The sequence below is a fragment of the Rhinopithecus roxellana genome, chromosome 9, assembly GCF_007565055.1.
Source record: "Rhinopithecus roxellana isolate Shanxi Qingling chromosome 9, ASM756505v1, whole genome shotgun sequence".
Taxonomy (NCBI): Eukaryota; Metazoa; Chordata; class Mammalia; order Primates; family Cercopithecidae; genus Rhinopithecus; species Rhinopithecus roxellana.
Window position 1 is genome coordinate 88,916,225 of NC_044557.1, and position 24,819 is coordinate 88,941,043.

The window sequence follows — 24,819 nt, forward strand, 5'->3', positions numbered from 1 at the left end:
TTTTTATTGCAACACTATTCAAGAAAGTAAAGGCGTGAAATCAACGTAGGTGTTCAGCAACTGGGGGCTTCATAAAGAAAATGTGGTATGTATACACCATGGAATACTATGCAGTCATAGAAAAAATGAAATTATGTTCTTTGTAGCAACATGGATGCAGCTAGAGGCGATTATCCTAAGTGAATTAATGCAGAATCGGAAAATCCAATACTGCATGTTCTCACTTATATGTGGCAGCTAAACAATGAGTATGCACCGATATAAAGATAGAAACACTAGACACTGGGGACTCCAAAAGAGGGACGGGTAAAAGGAGGACAAGGGTTGAAAAACTACCCATTGGATACTATGCTCACAATTTCAGTGAGAGTTTAAACAGAAGCCTAAACTTGGGCATTGCACAATATACCCGTGTAACAAACCAGTGTATGTACCCTTTGAAACCACAATTTAAAAAAAGAAAAAGAGGGAACGCCTCTACCAATGAAAAGGAAAGGAGAGACATTATAGACATTCTGCAAGTAGAAATATATTTAATGTGTTTGACCACAATTTTGAGGCTGAGAAAACAGGAGAGGTTGAGGGGTTGAGGAGTAATTGTTTGGATGACAGACATGTCAGGGATCATCCCCAGAGATCATAGCTTATTATCAGGCAGGTCTTGGTGAGTTGAAAGTGTCTAGAGGACATCCATTTGTTGATTGTTAATTGCTAATCTAGATAGTTAATTAGGAAAGATTTGCCAGAGATGAGTAGAGGTGGGAACATGAACAAATACATTTTGAAGTTATAGAAAAGTGGGTGGTATTTGGAAAGCAATGCTATCTCTTGGAGCAAACAAATGTAAACCTGATTTTTTTTTAAAAAAGGGAGCAAGCAGAGGCACCTTTTTCAAAGACTGTCGTCAGCAGGAAGTGAGATAAGGTATCAACTGAAAGTAACAGAAATAATGTAGAATGTTTGAAAATTAAGAAGAAGAAACAAGCAAAAGTCACAGGAAGGGAAGGACTAATGGATACTGTGAAGTCCCAAAGAGTCTAAGACAGAATGGTTTAAAGACATAAGAATAATAAATGTCAGTATAATACGGTCATACTGACATTTCATAGATTCCTATGAAATATGCTTAGTCATACTTAGTTATGCAATTGAGAGACTTGCTTCTAAATGAACCTGTTAATTGGACAGCCATCTCTCCTAATATAATTATTAGCGTTACTACTCTTACCATGACTGAGCCCTTTATGTATATGGGAAGTGATTTTTCAAAGACACATATCTAAGTGTCTTTACACTGTCATATAGTTATCATTAGTTGAAAGATGAGGAAAATGAGATTCAGCAACTTGGATAACAAATCAAAATTAATTCAACTTATAAAGAGAAATGCCAATATGAGAATCAGACCTGTTTGTCCTCAAGTTCATAGACTTTTGCTATACTGACTCTCATCAGACACATCTTTCCTCTGAGAGAGACAGATGGTAATAATAGGTGATGATATGGTAGAAAAGAGAAGAGAAATTGAGGGAGACTTTTACATGTGGCTTTTTTTTTTTTCTTTTTATGAAGCAGGGGTCTAAATGATGTATTGGCTATGGTTGTAAAATGAAACTATGAAAAAATATAACTTGTATGTCATTAAAATACATCGCTATTGTCACGTTACCCTTCTAAACAGATGCACCATTTATTAAAAGCACACGGTCCAAGTGGATGCAGAAATGATGCTGTTTGGCCATGATGTCCATGGATATTTTCTGCAGCAGAACACGCAATGTAGATGTAGACATCTGGGCCTGTCAACACTAATTTTCAAGCAGTGTGACACCAGGCTTTGAACTTCCTGTTTTTGAGAAATATCACTCCCCTTGAAGTCAATATTAGTTAATGTTAAGTTATTCTCTTTGCTTTTTTTAAAGGCAAGGCTACAAGAAGTGGTACTCTCAGGCAGAAGTCCATGAATGAAACCTTTTTTTTCATGAAAGCAATTGCACGTTTAATCACTGCTGATATTTCTCCCTGTCTATTGTAGAGTTACTATGCTACTCTACCTGATAACTTTATTTAACAATGCATCATATTAGCTTTAAAAGATAGTCAATATGGCAGATCAATATTTATGATGTAATATATCAGAAAGATGTATTCACAAAACAGAAAATCTTTAAGCTGAGGATTAGGTACCAGGTCCCTAAGAAGGATGTATTTCCACAAAGATGTACCTTTAAAATTTGATCATGCTCTCAGGTAACAACAGTAAACATAGTTGGAATATTAAACCTATACAACTATGCAAATCTAGGCCAATTGTTATCTAAACACAAGCTTAGAAGACTTTGTATAATGAGACATTTTACTTCTCAAAACGTATACTTTTTCTCCCTAAAACACACTAGAATTTAATTTACATTTGTTCAATTCCAAATTCTATGTCATTTCCACTTCTCTCTGCCATAAGCAGTATGAAACTAACTACTATTTACTATCCTGTTGAATTAAAAATTTGGCTCATTTATATATTATTTCTAGGGGTAGCTTTTGACAAAAGTTAATTGCCAACATGCCCAGCATCTATGTACACAGGGCTCTAACGGTAATTACATACGGGAAGAAAGAAAGGACAAATAGAGAAAGCTGCGCCAATAAAAGGTCACATTCATTTTTATGGTTTTTTTTGTGAGCTATAGTTACAGCCACAATATTTTGATATCATGAATAGATTTCCCAGGAAGAAATTGCCACCGGTAAAATGCTTTCTAGGATCAGATAAGGGGAAACATTTTTGATAGGCTAGGCGGGCCTGAAGGGTGAATGTAATCTATGGACAAATTTAACAAGCCAGTACTAATTTAGAGATAAGAAAATGCCTGTTAATCAAGAACAACAACAAAAATATATATTTTAGAGGGCAAGGATGATTTACAGATTCTAAATGTGCCACATAGAAACATGCATGATTGATAAATGTCAACGACCTTTCTAATATCAGCAAGCCCACATATTGAAGGGGTTGGAAGAGCAGAAAAATCCACTCATTCTCTATCACAATAACTTTTCAATTTAAAAAATTCTGCCCGTGTGCTATATGGAGAGTATTTACCCTAATGCATCAATAGATTTGAGTCTTATTCCTTGACTATATGCTTCTTCTGAATAGGTCCAAAACTAAACAACATTCTGTAATTAATGCAAAAAATAAAATCAATCTTCACAATTATTCAAAGTAAAATAGCTGCCCTAAGTTGCCATATACCCCTAAACCCATACATAATTGAGATTCTGTGTACCTCATTTCCACACATTATCTCAAATATCAACCAAGAGTTTCTCAGTAGATGGCAGTCTGCTATTGGGGGTTGATATAGGAGAGGGGCAAAAATGAATGATTATTGAGTCCTGCAATGTATCAGGAATTGGGCAGATCTAAACTGCATATCTCATGTTATAGAAGTTGGTGTAGCAGAATTCACATTGGCCTTGGGGTTTCTAAGACATGTTTTCAAAATCTAGTTTCAATTATGAGAACTTGTGCAATCTCATTAATTTATTTTGGTATCACTTGTTGATCCCTAAAAAAGTATAAATGATACTCCAGTTACATGCAGGCATGAACATGAAGTGAAGCAAAATATGTAAGGTGCCTAGCTTAGTGTATGTGGTGCAATGACAAGAACTTTTCTTATGATTTATTATGGAAATAAATGATTTGTTGTGGTACCACTCTGTGGCCTGTTAGGACACATGCTGGACAGTGGAAGGGGCCGGCGAGTGAGCAAAGCTCTGTGGGCATTTCAGCTGCTTCTCATCACTGAGCTCCACCTTCTGTTAGATCAGTGGGAGTATTAGATTCTCATAGGAGCGTGAACACTATTGCGAACTGCACATGCAAAGGATCTAGGTTGTGTGCTCCTTATGATAATCTAATGCCCTAATGATCTGTCTCTGTCTCCCATCACCCCCAGTGGAACCATCTAGTTTGAAGGGGTGGCCTGCCCCTCCGCACCTGTGGGCGTTTCTCGTTAGGTGGAACGAGAGACTTGAGAAAAGAAATGAGACACAGAGACAAAGTATAGAGGAAGAAAAAGTGGGCCCAGTGGACCCGCGCTCAGCATACAGAGGACCCACACCTGCTCCAGTCTCTGAGTTCCCTCAGGATTTATTGATCATTATCTTTACCATCTTAGAAAAAGGGAAGTGGCAGGATAATAGGATCATCCTAGGGAGAAGGTCAGCAGTAAGACATATGAATAAAGATCTCTGTGCCATGAATAAGTTTAAGGAAAAGTGCTGTGCCTTGATATGCATATGCAAACATCTCCATAAACCTTTTTAGTGCACAAAGAGTAGCATTGCGCTAGCAAGTCCCACCTTTTGCCCTAAGGCGGTTTTCTCCTTTCTCAGTAAACAGAACATCTCGGTTTTACACCAAGATGTTCCATTGTCCAGGGATGGGCAGGAGACAGATGCTTTTCTCTATCTCAACTGCCAAGAGGCCTTCTTTCCTGTTATGCTAGTCCTCCTCAGCACAGACCCTTTACGGGTGTCAGGCTGGGGTACGATCAGGTCTTTCCCTTCCCACGAGGCCATATTTCAGTCTATCACATGGTAACACACACCCTTTTCCTTAGGGTCCTGAACTATTGATCATGTTCTCCTTTGGCTGTAGCTTTAGTACTTGTCGATAATCAAAACTGGGCACAGATCAAGACGCACACCGGTGGGTCACCTCAGTGATAAATATATTCTTTCACTACCACACCACTGTGGAACAACAGCCCTGATAATCAGAGTCAATTACCTTGGCCAGGTTGATGGTACTGCCACTTGCCTACAGCTCTGAGGGAACAGGAAGCCCACAATGTCCATAAAATAGCTACAGATTAAGGTTTGAAGATATTCTTGTACGATTGCCTGATGGGAGCAGTCTTCCTAGAGAAATCCAGACCTTTCGCTCCATAGAGCCTAGTGTTGTAGAAAGAGAAAAGCAGAAATCCTCCGAAGGGGATCACAAGGGAGATGATAAGCAGGACCACTCCTATTTCTACCTTTTGGTTTATTTTCCTGCATATTCTACCTACTGGGGACACAGCACCAGTGGTGAGCAGCCTGTAAGATGGCCCTCGACAGTCCCTGTCTCTTGATGTCATGTCCTGACATAATCCTCTCCTCTTGAATGTGGGTTGCTCTTAATGATGTTTAGTGAATAAATGAAGAGAATATGGTTGAATTGGTGGGACATAATTTTTGATATGGAGTTATAAAATGGCATTGGCTTCTGTGTTGGGTGCATGCTACTTGCTCTTCAGCTACTCGCTCTGAAATAATAAAACACATGAACATATAAAACACATGAACCCCCATGTGTTCATGACACTCAGCCTTTGGAGAGGCCTATCTGGCAAAAATAGAATAGAATAGAAGAATAGAATAAAATAAGATAAAATAAAATAAAATACCTGAGACCCCGTATTTGAACAGGCTGAGAGAAAATGTGTTACACTAACAACCATGGAAGTCAGATTTGAGGTGAATTTTCAAACCCCAGGAAAATCTTTAGATGACCACAATTCTGACCGATGGTCACCTATTGTGGCTTGCCAGAAGTCACACATGACATCTTTTCCATCCGTAGCTATCTTAGTGTATGCAGGGGCATGTAATTCAATGGCAAAGCTGCTTGCCTCAGAGCCTTGATCTGCTACAAGACCTTTTACTACACTGGACTCCCTCAAAGTTTATAGTCTTTCGTATCGATCAGAAAATTAGCCTGAGCAGTATTCTCAGAATTCCCTGATACCTGGGAGCCCAATGTGGTTTATCAGGCATTGTGTTTGTTTCTTCGTGATGAAAGATGTGAGATGCAATAATTTGACATCTACACTGGAATGGACGTCTCAGAAAAGAGCATGACTGGAGTGATAAAAACTTCACTGGTGCAGTAGGTCTGAGAATCTTTGTAGCATTTTTTTCCCACCTTTGGGAGTGCAAGAGTCTTCAAAAAACTTTTACTTATTGCAAATTTGTTCCCAGTATCATGATACCTTTAATATAGTAGACACATGTGATGTTTTGCAATGTATTTGAGTGTCCCAGGTCGCTTCAGAGTATACTGTAACAGAGAATGCAAGAGTTAACACAGCTCTAGGGAAAGGCTGTAAACATATACTGTCTATATGAATGTTAACAGCATGTAGTTCTCCTTTACGATAGGTATAGGAAAATGTGTTTTCAAAACCAATAACGGCATACCATGTACCTGAATTTTAACTAATATGTTCCAGTCAGGAGGCCATATCTGGCACAAAAGCTACAATAGGATCGACTACTTGTGAGTGTTCTCAGTAGTCCCTGCTATCCTGCAAGATCATTCCGGATTTTCACTAAATGAGACTATAATGAAGACTGCAACCCCTGCATACTTTAGGTTTGTGGTCCCCAGCCTTTTTGGCACCAGGGTCCCGTCTCATGGACACAGTTTTTCCATGGACCAGGGTTGGAGGTGTGGGGGATGGTTTCGGGATGAAACTGTTCCACCTCGGATCATGAGGCATTAGTTAGATTCTCATAAGGAGTGCACAGCCTACATCCTTTGCATGTGCAGTTCACAGTAAGTTCCCACTCCTATGAGAATCTAATGCCGCCGCTGATCTGACAGGAGCTGGAGCTCAGGTGATAACGTGAACAATGGGGAACAGCTGCAAATACTCATGCATCTTTGCTCACTCACCCTCTGCTCACCTTCTGCTGTGCGGCCCCATTCCTAACAGGCCACAGATCGGCATGGGTCTGTGACCCAGGGGTGGGGGACCCCTGCTTTAGGTTTTAAGAGTAGGGAGTAATCTCCACCACTCCTCCTATGATAAAATGTTATTTTTTATTTACTATTTTGACTAAGGAGAGAGAGTGTCAGATACTTTCACTTGGCCTTTCTTAGTATAATACTATTTATTCTACAGGTCAAGGAACTGATGTTTCTTACAACTACCAAGCATGTCCATCCAGTGATATATGTAGAAACAAGAGTAATGATCACTGGGTAGGTTTGTGGACCTAGTGCCTTCCTTGTGAGCCAAAACTTGGCCAACATTCTGTGTGTTACCTGGCTCTTATTTACTTCTGCTGTAAAGTTAACCGAATAAGTTATCAACGATCACTTTGGTACATGATTGGAAAAAGAACTGACACATGTTTCCATGGTATTTCAGGGTCCTTCCTCATGAGGACTTGGTTTTCCTTTCAGTCTATGAATTCTGGTTTGAAAACTGCCTCATATCTGGCAATGGTGAAGGATTCTTACTTTTTACCAGTGTACTGAGCCAGTTTTATTTATTTTAATACTATAAATTGAGCAATAACCTTTCCAGACATCCACCTACCTCACTTGCCCCTGAAATCACCCTGTTCTATTAATTATCTCAATCGCTCTCAGTGGGTCAGGTCTTTTTTTTTTTTAAATAGAGTCTCACTCTGGGACCTGGGCTGGAGTGCAGTGGTACAATCTCAGCTCACTGCAACCTCCGCCTCCTGGATTCAAACGATTATCTTGAATCTCAGCCTCCCAAGTAGCTGAGATTACAGGAATGTGCACCACGCCTGGCTAATTTTTGTATTTTTAGTAGAGACAGAATTTTGCAATGATGGTCAGGCTGGTCTCAAACAACTGGCCTCAAGTGATCTGTCCACCTTGGCCTCCCAAAGTCCTGGGATTACAGATGTGAGTCACTGTGCTCAGATCTTTCTGGCTGCCCCACCAACCTTGCAACTTATTGAGATAATTGCACCTACCTGGTTTTTTAGTGGGTATGTGTCATCACTTCATCTCTATTATTTGGAATCTTATCTCTACTGTGTTCAGGAAGCCAAGTCTATAACAGTATCTCCTACAAAGACAAGGGCCACCTATACGCTTCCCAGTGCCGTTGTTCTCCATGGAATAGGCTCTAAATTGAAAATTTGTGTGTGAGAAGTTCATTAGGAAGTGCTCTCAGGAATAATGCCGCTAAGTAGTGAGAGAAGTAGAACTGTTTAGAGGTATTGAAATGTGATATAGCTACAACAAAGGGCTCAGCTGGTCACATGCAGAGTTCTGGGGTTGGAATATGCCCTTGAGATGTCCTTAAATGACATATGTATCCTGGGCCATTTTACCTTTGTATCAACTAGATGTTGGCTGCAGCTTGCTTCTGTGCAAGGAGTGTAAATTTGGGTGATGCAACTCCCTTCTGCAGAAGGCCGATTCCAGGGAAAGACTCAGCTATAAGTCATCAACAGACTATAGTCCTGGAAGCTGGGGGAATTTGAGTCTTGGTCATGAAAAGAGAGGAAGATTCTTCAAGGATCACCAGAACATCTTCTACAATAACTGTGCAGTAAAGACTGAAAAGACAAGCAAGAAATCACTCCTGATGAAGACTGTTTATAAAATTGCCCTGACCACATCCTGGTAGGTGGTTGACAAATGTTTTTCTTTAAGGGAGATATAACTCAAAACCGGCAGCTGACTCTGACCATAAGCTTTAAATTCAGATAGATCAGTATCCAAGCTTTGAGTCTGACACTAAATGCGTAATTCTGGAGTCTTCTTTTGCCTTATGTATAAAATGACAACCATGATACTTACATTATAAAGCAGAACCGAGGATTAGAAAGATGATATCAGACAAGCACAATGATCAGCAAGTGGTAAGCACACTGCAAATAATGAATGAATATTTTGATCTATATTTTTGCCTATTGTAAGATTGACCCCTTGATTAATTCAATACCATTAGAGAGACAATTGTAGTGGGTAATACATGGGCTGAGATTCAGACTTAGAAGGTGTGCTGGGGTTGTAGTGCAGATTCCACCACTTGTGTCTCTTCATTTCCTTGGCATGATTCACTTCTCTGATATACTCCTTCTAACATTTAAAGTGAGTTACTTATTTCCAAAAATCCTTTAGGTTTTCAGCTTTGTTTTTCCATCATCTGTGAAATGAGGATTAATAAAGTGCATCTCACTGAGTTATGGAGAGTCAAGTAAGGTCACATATGGAAACATAATTTATAAACTCTAAAGGTTATGGGACTGTATCATGAATAATAACAAACAGCACTGTGGTACAGCACTTTAAAGCTAAACCCCAGGCTTAGCATAATAGTAAATATAAACTATACTTTCATTTAAAGAATCCATTTCTCCCTAATTTTTATTTATGTCAGTGTCTCACTGGGATCACCACCTCTTTTACTGTTAGTGTTCCAGCCTTATTTTTATCATGTAAAACAGTTTACAGGGTAGTAGGTCATGCAGACTCCAGGAATGTTGTTTCACACAATAACTGACTAGGTAATTATAAATAACACATTATCTCTAGCTCTCCTGTTTTCTTTTTGTAAAATATATAAATGATTATGAATGATTTTAAAAGCTTTGTAAAATTATTTTTCTCATGAAATAGCCTAGATATGATATGAGCTTTATTTGGGGAAGGGTACATGTTTATGTGATAAAAAGTAGCTATGCCATCAATTCTACATATATTTTATAAAATTTTATAACACTTCATTCAAAATTCAGGCAGTTGGTGAAGCTAAATGGATTTCAGTCTACCTCCAGAAATATCTGCCAAGTGGCAGACATTAGATACCACTTTCTCCAGATCTTTAATTGTGAAGATAAGTCAGAATACTGGTCATTCTTTAATGAGATCTCCAATTTTAAAATGTTCGTCACTGTGCAGAGACCTGCTTGGCCACTACAACAGTCTTCTCGACTCAGGTCCCTCTCCAGCATTCACACACAGCTCCAATACCCTCTTTATGTCTTTCCCATGTCCATCTGGGATGGAAAGTCACATACCTTGGAAGCCTTGTGACACTCACAAAAACCCTGGGCTTAAAGTGTCCTGTAGTACTAAGATGGCTGTGATGATCACAAGCTCAGGAAACACAATAATCAGTAGGCTTAGATTGTTGGAAGGCCCTCTGTAGAAGGAAAGGGACAAAAAAAGCCAGACTGTGAAAACTAAAGCAATCCATCAATGAGCAGACATTATCACACTCCCATGAGCATCAGAAAAGTTCAGTGAAATATGACTTTATCAAGTGAATAAAATAAGGTACCAGGAGCTAACTCTAAATTGATGGAGATGTATGATCTCTCAGACAAATAATTCAAAGTAGCTATTTTAAGGAAGCTTAGTAAATGTCAATAAAATATAAAGAATTGATTCAGATATTTATCAGATAAATTTAACTGAGATTGAAATAATTAAAAAAAACCTCACAAATCCTGGAGCTGACAAATACAATCAATTAAATAAAAAAATGTAATGGAGAATATCAAAAGCAGAACTGATCAAACACGAAAAAGAATCAGTGAGTTCAAAGACAGACAATTTGAAAATACACAGAGAAGAGTAAAGAAAAAAAAGAGTGAAAAAGAATAAGCAAAGTTCATGGGATCTATGGGATAACATCAAAATTGCACATATTTGGTTTGTTGAAGTTAAAGAGAAAATTGAGAAAGATGGAGGGCTAGAAAATTTATTAAAATAAGTAATAATAGAAAACTTTCTGAATCTGAAGAAAGACATGAATATCCAGAAACAGGAACTTCAAATGTCACCAGATTCAACCCAGATAAGAATATTGCATGACATAATATAACACAATTCACAAAGGTAAATGACAAAGAAAGAATCCTGAAGACAGTGATAAAAGAAGCAAATAACATGTAAGGGAGATTCAACACACCTGGCAACAGGTTTTTCAAGAGGGAGTGAGATAATACATTCTTAGTGCTGAGGATGGAAATATGTCAACTAAGAATACTGTACACAAAAAAGTTATTCATCAGAAATGAAAGAGAGAGAAAGCCTTTCCCAGACAAATAAAAGCTGGGGAATTTATTGTTGTCAGACTGGTCCTACAAAAAAATGCTAAAGAAATTTCTTCAAACAAAAATTATTGAACACTAATGTGATTGTTATAATAATGTTATAATCATGGCCTTTAAATGACTTACATCTTAAATAGGAAGACTAAAAGATAAGACTGCTAAAAATTATAATAATACAACCTTTTATTAAGGAGATGGTGAATACAAAAGTGTAAATAGGAATATAAAAAATTTTAAATCTGGGGAGAGAAGAAAGTTATTGTGTAGTTTTGTTTTGTGCTTTACATTTTAACATTTTTGTAATGAAAGTTAAGTGGGTATGACATTTAAATACTTGTTATAAATATAGACTATCTTTGTAAGCTTCATGGTAACTACAAAGTGAAACCTATAAAAGATATACTAAAAATAAAAAGCAACAAATCAAAACTACTACCAGAGAAAATCACTTAAGCATAAAAGAAGACAGTAAGGAATGAAGAAACAGAGGAGTTACATAATAACTTGCAAATAAGTAACAATATGAAAATACTAACATCTCACCTATCAATAACAACGCTGAAAGTAAATTGACTAAATTGTAAAACTAAAACACAGAGTGGCTTAAAGAATTAAAAAACAATACTCAGCTGTACGCTGCCTCAGCTATAAAGACACATAGACTAAAAGTGAAAAGACAGAAAAAGATATTCCATGCACATTAACCCAAAAAGAGCAGGAGTAGCTATACTTAGGTAAAATAAACTCTAATTGAAAAACTATGAAAAGAGACAAAGGTTATTATATAATGATAAAGGTATCAATTCAGCAATAAGACATAGCTATATTAGATATATATGCAACTAAGACCCAAAGTATGTGAAGCAAATATTAATAAATCTAAATGGAGAGATAGACTGCAATATAATAATAGAACACTTCAATACCTCATATTTGACAGTGGACAGATTATCCAGATAGAAAATCAACAAAGAAATATTGGACTTAAACTCTACTATAGACCAAATGGCCCTAACAGACCTTTACAAAATGCTACGTTCAACTGCTACAGAATACACATTTTTCTCATCAGGCACTTGGAATATTATTCAGGACAGACCATGTTAGGTGACAAAAGAAGTCACAAAAAATATACAAAGCTTGAAATCATATTATTATCTATTCTGCCAACACTCAGTAAAACAAGAAATCAGTCACCAGAGACACTTTGGAAAATATACAAATAAATGGAAATTAAACAAAGTGTTTCTGAACAACCAATGAATCAATGAAGAAATTAAGAAGCAAATTTGAAAAATGTCTTGAAATAAATACAAATGGAAACACACCATAACAAAATCTATGCAATAAAAGTGGTACTTAGAGGGAAAATTATAGCAATAAATAGGTACATCAACAAAATAGGACTCCCCGCGTCCTGAATTATGAATAATAACACTGAATGTAAATGCACTAAACTCTCCAATCCAAAGACATAGAGTGGCTGAATGGATGAAAAAGCAAGAACCATTGATCTGTTGTCGACAAGAAACACACTTCACTTAAAAATACACACATAGACTGAAAAAAAAAAGGATGGAAAAAGATATTTTATACCAACTGAAACCAATAAAAGCAGGAGTAGTTACACTCATAGCAGACAAAACAGATTTCAAAACAAAATCTGTCAGAAGAGACAAAGAAGGTCACTATATAATGATAAAGGGGTCAATTCAACAGGAGGATATAACAATTTTAAATATACACACACCCAACACTGGGGCACCCATATACATAAAGAAAATATTATTACAGCTAAAGAGAGAGATAGGCTTCAGGAATAGTTGGAGACTTTAACACTTCACTTTTAGCATTGAACAGATCTTCTAGACAGAAAATCAACAAAGAAGATTGGACTTAATCTGAACTATAGACCAAATAGATTTAATAGATATTTACAGAGTATTTCATCTAACAGCTACAGAATATACATTCTTTTCTTCAGTACACGGATAATTCTCAAGGATAGATTATATTCTAGACCACAAAACAGGTCTTAAAACATTCAAAAATTGAAATAATACCAAGCATCTTCTCTGAGCACATTGGAATAAAGCTATACCATGTTCACTGATTGGAAAAAATTAATATTGCTAAAATATTTATACTCTCCCCAAAAATCTACGCATTCAATGCAGTTGCTATAAAAATGCCAGTTACAGTATTCACAGAAATAAAAAATTAGAAAAGTCATATAGAACAAGAAAGATTCTAAATAACTAAAGCAATCCTGAGCACAAAACACAAAGCTGCCACTCCTATTCAACATAGTATTTGAAGTGCTAGCCAGAGCAATCAGAAAAGAGAAAGAAGTAAAGACATCCAAATAGGAAGAGAGGAGATCAAACTACCTCTGCAGATGACATGATTCCATAGCTAGAAAGCCTGTCTTGGTGCAAAAGCTCCTTCAGCTGATAAACAACTTCAGCAAAGTTTTAGAATGCAAAATCAATGTACAAAAACACTAGCATTCCTATACAGCAATGACAGCCAAGCTAAAAACCAAATCAGGAATGCAATCTCATTCACAATTGCCAAAAAAAGAATAAAATACCTAGGAGTACAGGTAATGAGGGAGGTGAAAGATCTCTACAATGAGAATTATAAAACACTGCTCAAAGAAATTAGAGAAGACTCAAACAAATGGGAAAATATCCCATGCTCATGAATAGGAAGGATCAACATCATTAAAATGACCATACTGCTCTGCCCAAAATAATTTACAAATTCAATGCTATTTCTATCAAACTACCAATGACATTCTTCACATAACTAGAAAAATATGATTTTAAAATTCACAGGAAACCAAAAAAAGATCTCTAATAGCCAAGGCAATCCTAAGCAAAAAGAATGAAGCTGGAGGCATCACATTATCTGACTTCAAACTATACTACAGGAGTACAGTAACCAAAACAGCATGGTACTGACACAAAAACAGACACATAGATCAATGGACCAGAATAGAGAGCCCAGAATTAAGGCTGCATACCTATGACCCTTTGATCTTTGACAAAGTTGACAAAAACAAGCAATGAGGAAAAGACTCCCTATTCAGTAAATGGTGCTGGGATAACTGGTTAGCCATATGAAGAAAATTGAAGCTGGACTCCTTCCTTACACAATATACAAAAATCAGTTTAAGAACGATTAAAAACTTAAATATAAAACCCAAAACTGTAAAAACCCTGGAAGACAACCTAGGCAATACCATCCTGAACATAGGAACAGGCAAAGATTTAATGACAAAGACACCAAAAGCAATTGCAACAAAACTAAATATTGACAAGTGGGATCTAATTAAACTTAAGAGCTTCTTCACACCAAAATAAACTATCAACAGAGTAAACACAAAAGAAACTATCAACAGAGTAAACAGATAATCTACAGAATGGGAGAAAATATTTGCAAAGTATGCATCTGACAAAGATCTAATATCTAGCAAAAATAAGAAACTCAACAAATTTTCAAGAGAAAAGCAAACAATCCCATTAAAAAGTGGTCAAAGGACATGAACAGACAGTTTTTAAAAGAAGACATACATGTGGCCAGTGAGTATATGGAACAAAACTCCATATTACTGCTTATTAGAGATGTGCAAATCAAAACCACAATGAGATACCATCTCATAGCAGTCAGAAATAAAAAAATAACATACTGATGAGATTGCAGAGGAAATGGGACACTTATACATTGTTGGTGGGAGTGTAAATTAGTTCAGCTACCATGGAAAGCAGTATGGTGATTCTTCCCATAGCTAAAAGCAGAACTACTGTTCAACCCTGGGTACATAGCCAAAAGAATAGAAATCATTCTATTATGAAGATGTATGCACATGAATGTTCATTGCAGCACTATTCACAATAGAGAAGACATGAAATCAACTTAAATGTCTATCAGTGACAGACTGGATAAAGAAAATGTTGTACATATACACCATGGAATACTATGTGGTTAAAAAAAAAGAAGAAGATCATGTCTATTGCGGGAAGATTGATGGAGCTGCAGGCCACTATCCTTAGCAAACCAACACAGGAAAAAAAAATCAAATACCACATGTTCTCACTTCTAAGTGAGAGCTAAATGATGAGAACACGTGGACACAGGTGGGGAAACAACACACACTGGGGTCTACTTGAGGGTGGAGGGTGGGAGGAGAGAGAGGAGCAGGAAAGATAACTGTTGGGTACTGGGCTTACTACCTTGGTGATGAAATAATCTGTACAATAAACCCCGTGACAGGAGTTTCTTACCTTCATAACAAATCTTCACACGTACCTGAGTCTAATAAAAGTTATAAAAAAGAAAAAGCTGAAGGCATCATATTACCTGACTTTATACTAAAAAGCTGCAATAACAAAATAGTAAGGTATTGGCATAAAAATAGACACATAGGCAAATGGAACAGAACAGAGAACCCAGGAATGAATCCACACAGTTACGGCTAACTCATTTTTGAGGAAGAGTCCAAAAACCTACATAGTGGAAAGGGCATTATCTTTAATAAATGGTGCTGAGAAAACTGGATGTCAATATGTAGAACTATGAAGCTAAATCCCCATCTTTCACCATTCACAAAAATCAAATTAAAGTGGGTTAAAGACTTACATATAAGACCTAAGGCTATGAAACTACTGGAATAAAGCATTAGGGAAGTATATATTCTGATTAAAAATGGGCTACAGAACTAAATAGACTGAATAGACACTTCTCCAAAGAAGACATATAAATGGCCAATGAGTATACAAAAATGCAACACTAATAATCAGGGAAATGTAAATTAAAACCACAATGAGATATTATCTCACCCTGGTTAGAAAAAAATATTACCAAAAACACAAAAAAATAACAAATACTGGAGAGTATGTGGAGAAAGGGGATTGCTCGTACACCTTTGATGAGAATGAAAGGTACTACTGCCTTTACAGGAAAAAGTAAGGAGTTTTCTCAAACAAATAAAATAAACAGCACTACATGATCCAGCAATCCCACTGCTGGGTACGTGTCCAAAAGAAAGGAAATTAATACATCAAAGATGTATCTGCACTTCCATGTGTATTGCTGCACTATTCACAATAGGCAAGATATGAAATCAAACTAAGAGTCTATAATGGATGAATGGGCAAATACATTCTGGTATATACACACAACATTTTGTTATTCAACAATAAAGAATAAATCTTTTCATTTGAGGCAGCATGAATGAAACTGGAGGTCATTATGTTAAGTGAAATTAGCCAGGCACAGAAAGACAAATATCTCCTGTTTTTGCTCACATGTGGAAACTAATAATGTGGATGTCATGAGGTAGGGAGTAGAAGGATGGTTACCAGCAGCTGGGAAAGGAAAGAGGAAGAGGTATGAAGAGGAGTTAATAAATTTGTATAAAATACAATTTGATATAAGCAATGTATTCTAGCGTTAGGTAATACAGTAGGCAAATTATAGCTAACAATTTTTTTGTGTATTTCAAAATAGTTAGAAGAATTGTAATGTTGCTAACACAAAGAAAAGACAAATTACACTGACTTGATCATTACAAATTGTGCATATATATCAAAGTATTTCATATACTCCAAAAATATGTACAGCTATGCTTTATCAGTAAAAGTTACAGTAAATAAATAAAGAAATATATAAATAAGGAAATGTTGTATGCCTTCAGATAGAACACATCTGTGTGCCCACATGTTGTCAGTTTTCAAACGGTGATAGATACCTGTCTTTTGCTAATTCAGTTAGGGTCTTATTTTACTTTGTATGGGGTCATGGGAAATATACATGTAACTAATATATATGACATACACAAGTGGTGAGATATGATTGCAGAATAACTTTATAATTTTTGTCTCCCATTATTTCTTTACATCTGGTCATGAGTTTAATTTTTCCAGTGCCCTGGATGAAATTTTGGATAGCTCCATGATTGTTCTGATCACTTGTTTTAAAAAAAGAAAACATCTTGCCAATATTTAGTACTATATAATATTCAGTACTCAGAATTTAATTTGCAGTCAAGACTTTCTCCACTCTAATTCAAAACTTTGACTTCCTTTTTCTCATTTTGGTAACCTCAGTCCAGTATTTGATCCTGTGGTAGGCAGAATCATTGACCCCCAAAGATGTCCATGTCTTACTGTTCAGAACCTGTGATAATGTAAGTTACATAGAGAAGGAGGATTAAAGTTGTTAATTCTATGACCTTAAAACAAAGAGATTATCCTGAATTACTTGTGTGGAAACAAGGTAGTCACATGGGCTCTTATAAGTGGAAGATAGAAGGAGAAGAGGAAGGACCAGAGAGATAACCTGAGTGTTGGTGGTATAGTAGTGATCATAGTTACCTTCTAGAGAGAATTCAGGAAAGATTTGGCCTGGCATTGTTGGCTTTCATGATGGAAAATGTGGCCAACCCAAGGAGTGTGAGTGCCTTCTACTACCTAGAAAAGACAAAGAACCAGATCATCTGTTAAAATCTCCCAAAGGAATTCAGCCCTGCCAATGCTCATTTGAATCCAGTGAGACTCATTTCAGGCTTCTGACCTCCAGAAGCACTCACAGTAGAGCTCTACCTCCAAAATGATTCTTTGAAACTAATCTCTCCTTTTACTATATATGTATATATGGTATGGTATATATATGGTGTGTGTGTATATATACATGGTGCATATATATGGTAAAAGGATATATATACACATACACATATATATGCCTATATGTACACCTATATACACACATAATATATAGGCATATATATATATATATATATATATATATATGGCAAACTAATGGACAGTGACAGCAGAAGGATCAACAGTAGCCTAGGGATGGGAGGGAAGAGCATAAGGAAGGAGAGATGTAGTATAAAATGGCAAAAGGAAATTTGTAGAATTAATGAATACCTTAAATACCTTAATTATGGAAGTGGTCTTACAAACATAGATACACTTTAAATCTGATTAAATGTTATGCTTTAACTATGCATTTTTATTGTATGTTAATCACACTTAGGCAACTAACTGTGTGCTGCTAATTTGTTACAGCAGGAACAGGAAATTAATAAAGGCTCCTCCTGGGTTAAACGAGGGAAACAAAGCAAAGAAGGGGGACATGCATGTTTCCATGTGGCTGACGTTTCAGTGGTGATCTAGAACTTGGCAAAACCCTGCATGTGGCAGATATTTAAGACCAAAGCCTGTATTAGTCCATTTTCACACTGCTAAAAAAGACATTCCAGAGACTGGACAACTTACAAAAGAAAGAGGTTTGTTGGACTTACAGTTCCACATGGCTGGGGAGGCCTCACAATCACGGCAGAAGGCAAGAAGGAGTAAATCACATGTTACGTGGATGGCAGCAGGCAAAAAAGAGAGCTTGTGCAGAGAAACTCCCATTTTTATTTATTTATTTATTTATTTATTTATTTATTTATTTATTTATTTATTTTGAGACAGAGTCTCGCTCTGTCGCCCAGGCTGGAGTGCAGTGGCGCGATCTCGGCTCACTGCAAGCTCCGCCTCCCGGGTTCACGCCATTCTCCTGCCTCAGCCTCCCGAGTAGCTGGGACTACAGGCGCCGCCACCACGCCCGGCTAATTTTTTGTATTTTTAGTAGAGACGGGGTTTCACCATGTTAGCCAGGATGGTCTCGATCTCCTGACCTCATGATCTGCCCGTCTTGGCCTCCCAAAGTGGAAACTCCCATTTTTAAAACCATCAGATGTTGTGAGAGCCATTCACTATCACGAGAACAGCACAGGAAAGTCCCGCCCCCATGGTTCAATCATCTCCCACCAGTCCCTCCCACAACACATGGGAATTATGGGAGTACAGTACAATTCAAGATGAGATTTGGATGGGGACACAGAGGCAAACCATATGAAACTCCAGGGCAGAATCCCTCAGATGTTTCTCTCTATTTTTCTTGGCATGAGAAAGCATCCCTCTTTAGGCTGGCTGTTACTGACTCTCTCATGGTCCCTAGGCATGCAAGACTCTACTCCAGCTTCCCTGCTCAGGTGCCTCTTCCTTCTAGAGGCGCCTCTTGTAAAGAATTTCTTTAGATCATGCTGTCTATATCTGGCCCATGGGAGAATACTTGTGAAACATTTTAGCTTTGAAAGTTTGGTACCATGCTTTCTTCCTAAACCCAGCCCTTTCTTCAGCTGCTCTATTCAGCCTCTTACCTGTTGGCTCTCACCAGAGTGACTCAAGCATCAGAAGTCCATGGCCCCCCGCCTACAGAAGGCATGCAGTAAAATCCTTGTCTTCTTAACTTGACTTGGGAGAAAAGTAGTACCTCTCTCTCTATGGTGGGTGGTCAGCACTTACAGTAGAGCTCTGCCCCAAAAATGATTCTTTAAAACTCATCTCTCCATTTACCAAATACAAAATAAAAAAGAAAAAGAAAATACAAATTAATTTATAGTGAAAGAGAAAGATCAACAGTTGCCTAGGGATGGGAGGGAAGGGGTTAAGGAATGAGGGATGTATTATAAAATAGCAGATGGAAATTCTTAGAGTTAATGAATATATTAAAAATATTAATTATGAAAGTGATCTTACAGGCATGGATACATTTTAAATTTGATCAAATGGTATGCTTTAAATATGCATTGCTTATTGCATGTCAATCATATCCTGATCAAGCTATTTAAGAATTGAAATAAAACACAATTTTAAAAATCTGTCATATTCAATCCTCAACACTTTGACACTATTTCTATGGGAAAAGCATTTATGCATCTAACTAGTTCTCGAAAATTTAGCTTGAAAAACAAAGTTGCATTTGTCTAGTATTTCATTTTGGTATTTGTGTTAGACAAAACTTTGATTTTAACATCATGTGATAAACCAAGGTTAGGTTTCTGCCCATGAGTCAGTTAATTAAAGAAAGTAAAATTAAACAGAAAGAAAAAAATTCTCTCACCTGAACAATTTAGATAATTAGTATGTTTTCCATGTTTTTGTGTGTAATTGCTTCATGGCTGTAGTTTTCCTTGATAACATATTTGTGAAGACTGAAAACATAACATTTTTGGCTGCATTCCCCAGCTGGGATGGTTGCTTTTTTTCTGTTTTTCTATAAAACTTTATGTAATGTTCATTTTAATGGAAGTCTAAATAAAAGGTTTGAAAGATTGAATTATAAATAAACATTTAAAAAATCACTAGAAGTTAAAAAAAAAGTGATGAAGTCCGGATTACTATGGAAAGCTAGAACAAGTCTTCTTAAAATGTTTACGTGTATAAAAAAGTCACACAGATCTTGTTAAACTGAAGATTTCTGTGCCTTGTCGCCTGCAAGCCTATGCTTTGTCAGTGTAGTATCAGACCCAGGAATCTTCATTTGCACTGACAACTTTGATAAATTGATACACAATGTCCCTGGGCACTCCAGTAGGAAATACTGATTTTACTAGGGTCAGCATTAGTATTAGAGTAGCCTTTTATATCAAATTTCTGATCACCTATTTGGTGTCACACGTGTTGATAAGTATTTTATATATGTCATGTAAAAACACATTCAAAAGAAGATGACCATGGTAAACACTCTCACCACTTAACTGCTGAAGAAATCAAAGCCCAGAGAGGTTAAGGGAAATTGATGAGGACACACAGATTCAAGGGATCAACGTGGAATTGGGCCCATGTTTGTAGACCCAAAGCACATATTTAATCAGTGAAGAAAACTTGCAAGAAATATTTTTTCTTTAAAAAAAAGCTAATACTTCCTTTTTCAAAGTGGGTGGGACTTAAATTCATATTTCATTGGGATGCTAAAAGGGGTATTTTTTTAGAAGAAAAAGGAGAGAAAGGCAAATAGTCATTTAGACAGACAATTTAAACTGTGTGGCTTGTTCTTCTCCATCCCAATATAACTGAAAAATTTTTAAAAATACAACGAGAACAGTATAGCTTGTCATTTTACTTGGTGTTTTCATGCATTTCACTTTCAAATTCCACCTAATTCCTAAGTAGGTGTGTTTATTTTACTGAAAAACTTGGTGTTCTCTTCATTCTACTGAAGCCAGTGTGCAACATGCAACATGGGCCAAACTGCATCAAGTCTCCAAAAGGATAATTACCTTTGACATGAGACAAGCATTTCCAAAGAAACACTTTCTAACAATGATGCATTATAAAATTATCTCCCACTTAAACTCCCACCCTTAAAATACATTAACCACTCAACCAAAATAATGAAAAGTTAGGATTAATATTTTTAGGACAGATAGGAAAAATCGTGCCATCTTAGAGCTTATTCCTTGTACTCTCTCCTTGATGAGCATGTGCCACTGGATCCACTAGCACTGACAGAACCAGATTTTCTTTCTTTTTGTTTTTGTTTTCTTTTAATTATACTTTAAGTTCTAGGGTACATGTGCACAACGTGCAGGCTTCTTACATATGTATACATGTGCCTTGTTGGTGTGCTGCATCCATTAACTCGTCATTTACATTAGGTATATCTCCTAATGCTATCCCTCCCCACCCCTCCCCACAATAGGACCTGGTGTATGACACCCCTTCCTGTGTCCAAGTGATCTCATTGTTCAATTCCCATCTATGAGTGAGAACATGTGGTATTTGGTTTTCTGTTCTTGTGATAGTTTGCTGAAAATGATGGTTTCCAGCTGCATCCTTGTCCCTACAAAGGACACGGATTCATCCTTTATATGGCTGCATAGTATTCCATGGTGTATACACGCCACATTTTCTTAATCCAGTCTGTCACTGATGGACATTTGGGTTGATTCCAAGTCTTTGCTATTGTGAATAGTGCCGAAATAAACATACGTGTGCATGTGTCTTTATAGCAGCATGACTTATAATCCTCTGGGTATATCCCCAGTAATGGGATGGCTGGATCAAATGGTATTTCTAGTTCTAGATCCTTGAGGAATCGCCACACTGTTTTCCCCAATGGTTGAACTAGTTTACAGTCCCACCAACAGTGTAAAAGTGTTCCTATTTCTCCACATCCTTTCCAGCACCTGTTGTTTCCTGAGGTTTTAATGACTGCCATTCTAACTGGTGTGAAATGGTATCTCATTGTGGTTTTGATTTGCATTTCTCTGATGGCGAGTGATGATGAGCATTTTTTCATGTGTCTGTTGGCTGTATGAATGTCTTCTTTTGAGAAGTATCTGTTCATATCTTTTGCCCACTTTTTGATGGGGGTTTTTTTTCTTGTAAATTTGATTGAGTTCTCTGTAGGTTCTGGATATTAGCCCTTTGTCAGATGAGTAGATTGCAAACATTTTCTCCCATTCTGTAGGTGGATAAGCTTTTTGATGTGCTGCTGGATTCGGTTTGCCAGTATTTTATTGAGGATTTTTGCATCGATGTTCATCAGGGATATTGGTCTAAAACTCTCTTTTTTTGTTGTATCTCTGTCAGGCTTTGGTATCAGGATGATGTTGGCCTCGTAAAATGGGTTAGGGAGGATTCCCTCTTTTTCTATTGTTTGGAATAGTTTCAGAAGGAATGGTACCAACTCCTCCTTGTACCTCTGGTAGAATTCGGCTGTGAATCTGTCTAGTCCTGGACTTTTTTTCGTTGGTAGGCTAGTAATTGTTGCCTCAAATTCAGAGCCTGCTATTGGTCTATTCAGGGATTCAACTTCTTCCTGGTTTAGTCTTGGGAGAGTGTAAGTGTCCAGGAAATTATCCATTTCCTCTAGGTTTTCTAGTTTATTTGCATAGAGGTGTTTATAGTGTAGTTTGTATTTCTGTGGGGTCAGTGGTGATATCCCTTTTATCATGTTTTATTGCATCTATTTGATTCTTCTCTGTTTTCTTCTTTATTAGTCTTGCTAGCGGTTTATCAATTTTGTTGATCTTTTCAAAAAACCAGCTTCTGGACCAGATTTTCATAGTCATCTTTGTGCTTGGGTTGTTTGCAGATTGATCACTATCAATTGTCAATGAAAACATGTGGATTAGACATATAATCTAGAAAATATATGAAGTATTCCAAAACAAAAAGAAAACACATTTTGTTGAATGGTTTTGTTCATTAAACGAGAAAATGCAAGCAGAAGAGCTGTAGCATTGCTTATAGGATCGTACAGGTGTCTTTGGACCCTGAAACAAAAAAAAAGTGTATTAGTGTAGTAGTCAGGATGCCCCACAGAAACAGAACCAATAGGATGTGTAGATATACAGAAAAAGATAGAAAAATGGAGACATAGATATTTAGGAAGAGATTTATTATAGAGTGTCTGTTCATTGAATTACGTAGGTTAAAAAGACTCCAGATCTACCTTCTGCAAGGAGGAGAGGCAGGAAAGCTAGCAGTGGGGGTTCAAAGGCCTAAGAGGCTAAGAGCCAATGGTGTAGATTGCAGTCCAAGCATGAAAACCTGAGAATCAGGAGTATTGAGGGCAAGAGAAGTTTGATATTCCAGTCCAAACAGTCCAAGCAAAGTTAATTCACTTTCTTCCACATTTTTGTTCTCTTCAGGCTCTCAACAAATTGGATGAGAGTGTCGGACCACTGATTCACATGTTTATCTTTTTCAGCAACACCCTCACAGACACATCCAGATACAATGTTTAGCCGTATATCTGGGCATCCATGGCTCAATTAACACATAAAATTAACCATAACAACAGACACTAGAATAGTTGATATTGGGATTCTATTAGATGATATCAGTCCAGAAAATATAGGTATTCTTCATTTCTGCTTTCCCAACCACCTCTCCTTCTGTGACAATGGACAGTATAAAAATACTCAACACTATTAGTGACAGGAACTTTGACGTTAGTATTTGATATCCCTGAGTAGACTTCTTTGCAAAACTGTGCTAAAGAATATGTCTTATGTTCAGTACACAAACATGATGTATCCCCTTAAGTGTCTGCCTGACTAACAGCCAGAGTCTGCTTTGAAATTCTAAGAACTTGCTAGTGCCAGATTCCAGAATGACTACATATATCCCTTTGATTGAGCTGTTCTAGTTCATAGACACTGTTCTAGCTTAATTTTACACAGATTACCTTTTCATTCTGAAAACTATCATGGTTTGGATGAAAGACTATGCAGTTACCATTCCAGGTACCTGTGTGAAAAAGAAAGAAAAGGAAAGAAACTAGTCTTGTTCTGATATCTCCATTAACTTGGAATCAGGAGGTTAAATTGCAAGGACTGATATGAGAATAAGACATGTTGACACGTTTATACAACATACTTGGAACCAGGTCCCAATCAGCATCCTAGTATCAGATGAATTAGCATAGTATTCTTTCCTTTTGAGTGCTGGTAAAGAAGATTCTTCTGCCAATTCTCAGTTACTACCAACACATCTCAGAATTCCTGCAGAGTGTCTGACATGTGCTTCAGAGGTGTGTCCCAGAACTGTCCAAACCACTGTCATCTTCTACCATCATTATGAAATCCTGGAACCTAGTGCTGCAATTAGAGGTGGATGTTTCGTATGTGCCTGGAAGTTTTAGAGAAAGGGCAGTTTGTATTTTCATATCTAATGTGAGCCACTTTCCCAAGGATCCATAATTTGAGTCCTCAGTGATAAACTGCCAGAAGTTTGAGCTAGATAATTTCCATTTTTAATAACCAACTCAGGATGAGTTCTTTCTCAGGTGGATTTTCTGTCTGTGATCAAAATTTGCCCCAGTGGTTGTGCTCCACATATTACTACTACAAACATTCCTGAACATGTTGGATTCCTGGTTAAATAACTTGAAGGTGAGCTGTGATCTCTCTCTCTCTCTCCTCTTTTTGCCATAATTTTTCCCATTGGAGCTTACATTATAAGAGGTAGAAATACTTAGGAGATTCCTCTAAAATGGTCTAGTGTATACTCTCTCAATTATCCAAAATTAGAATGTAGACAGTGTTCTACCCATATGTAGATAATAAGCTGCCATAGG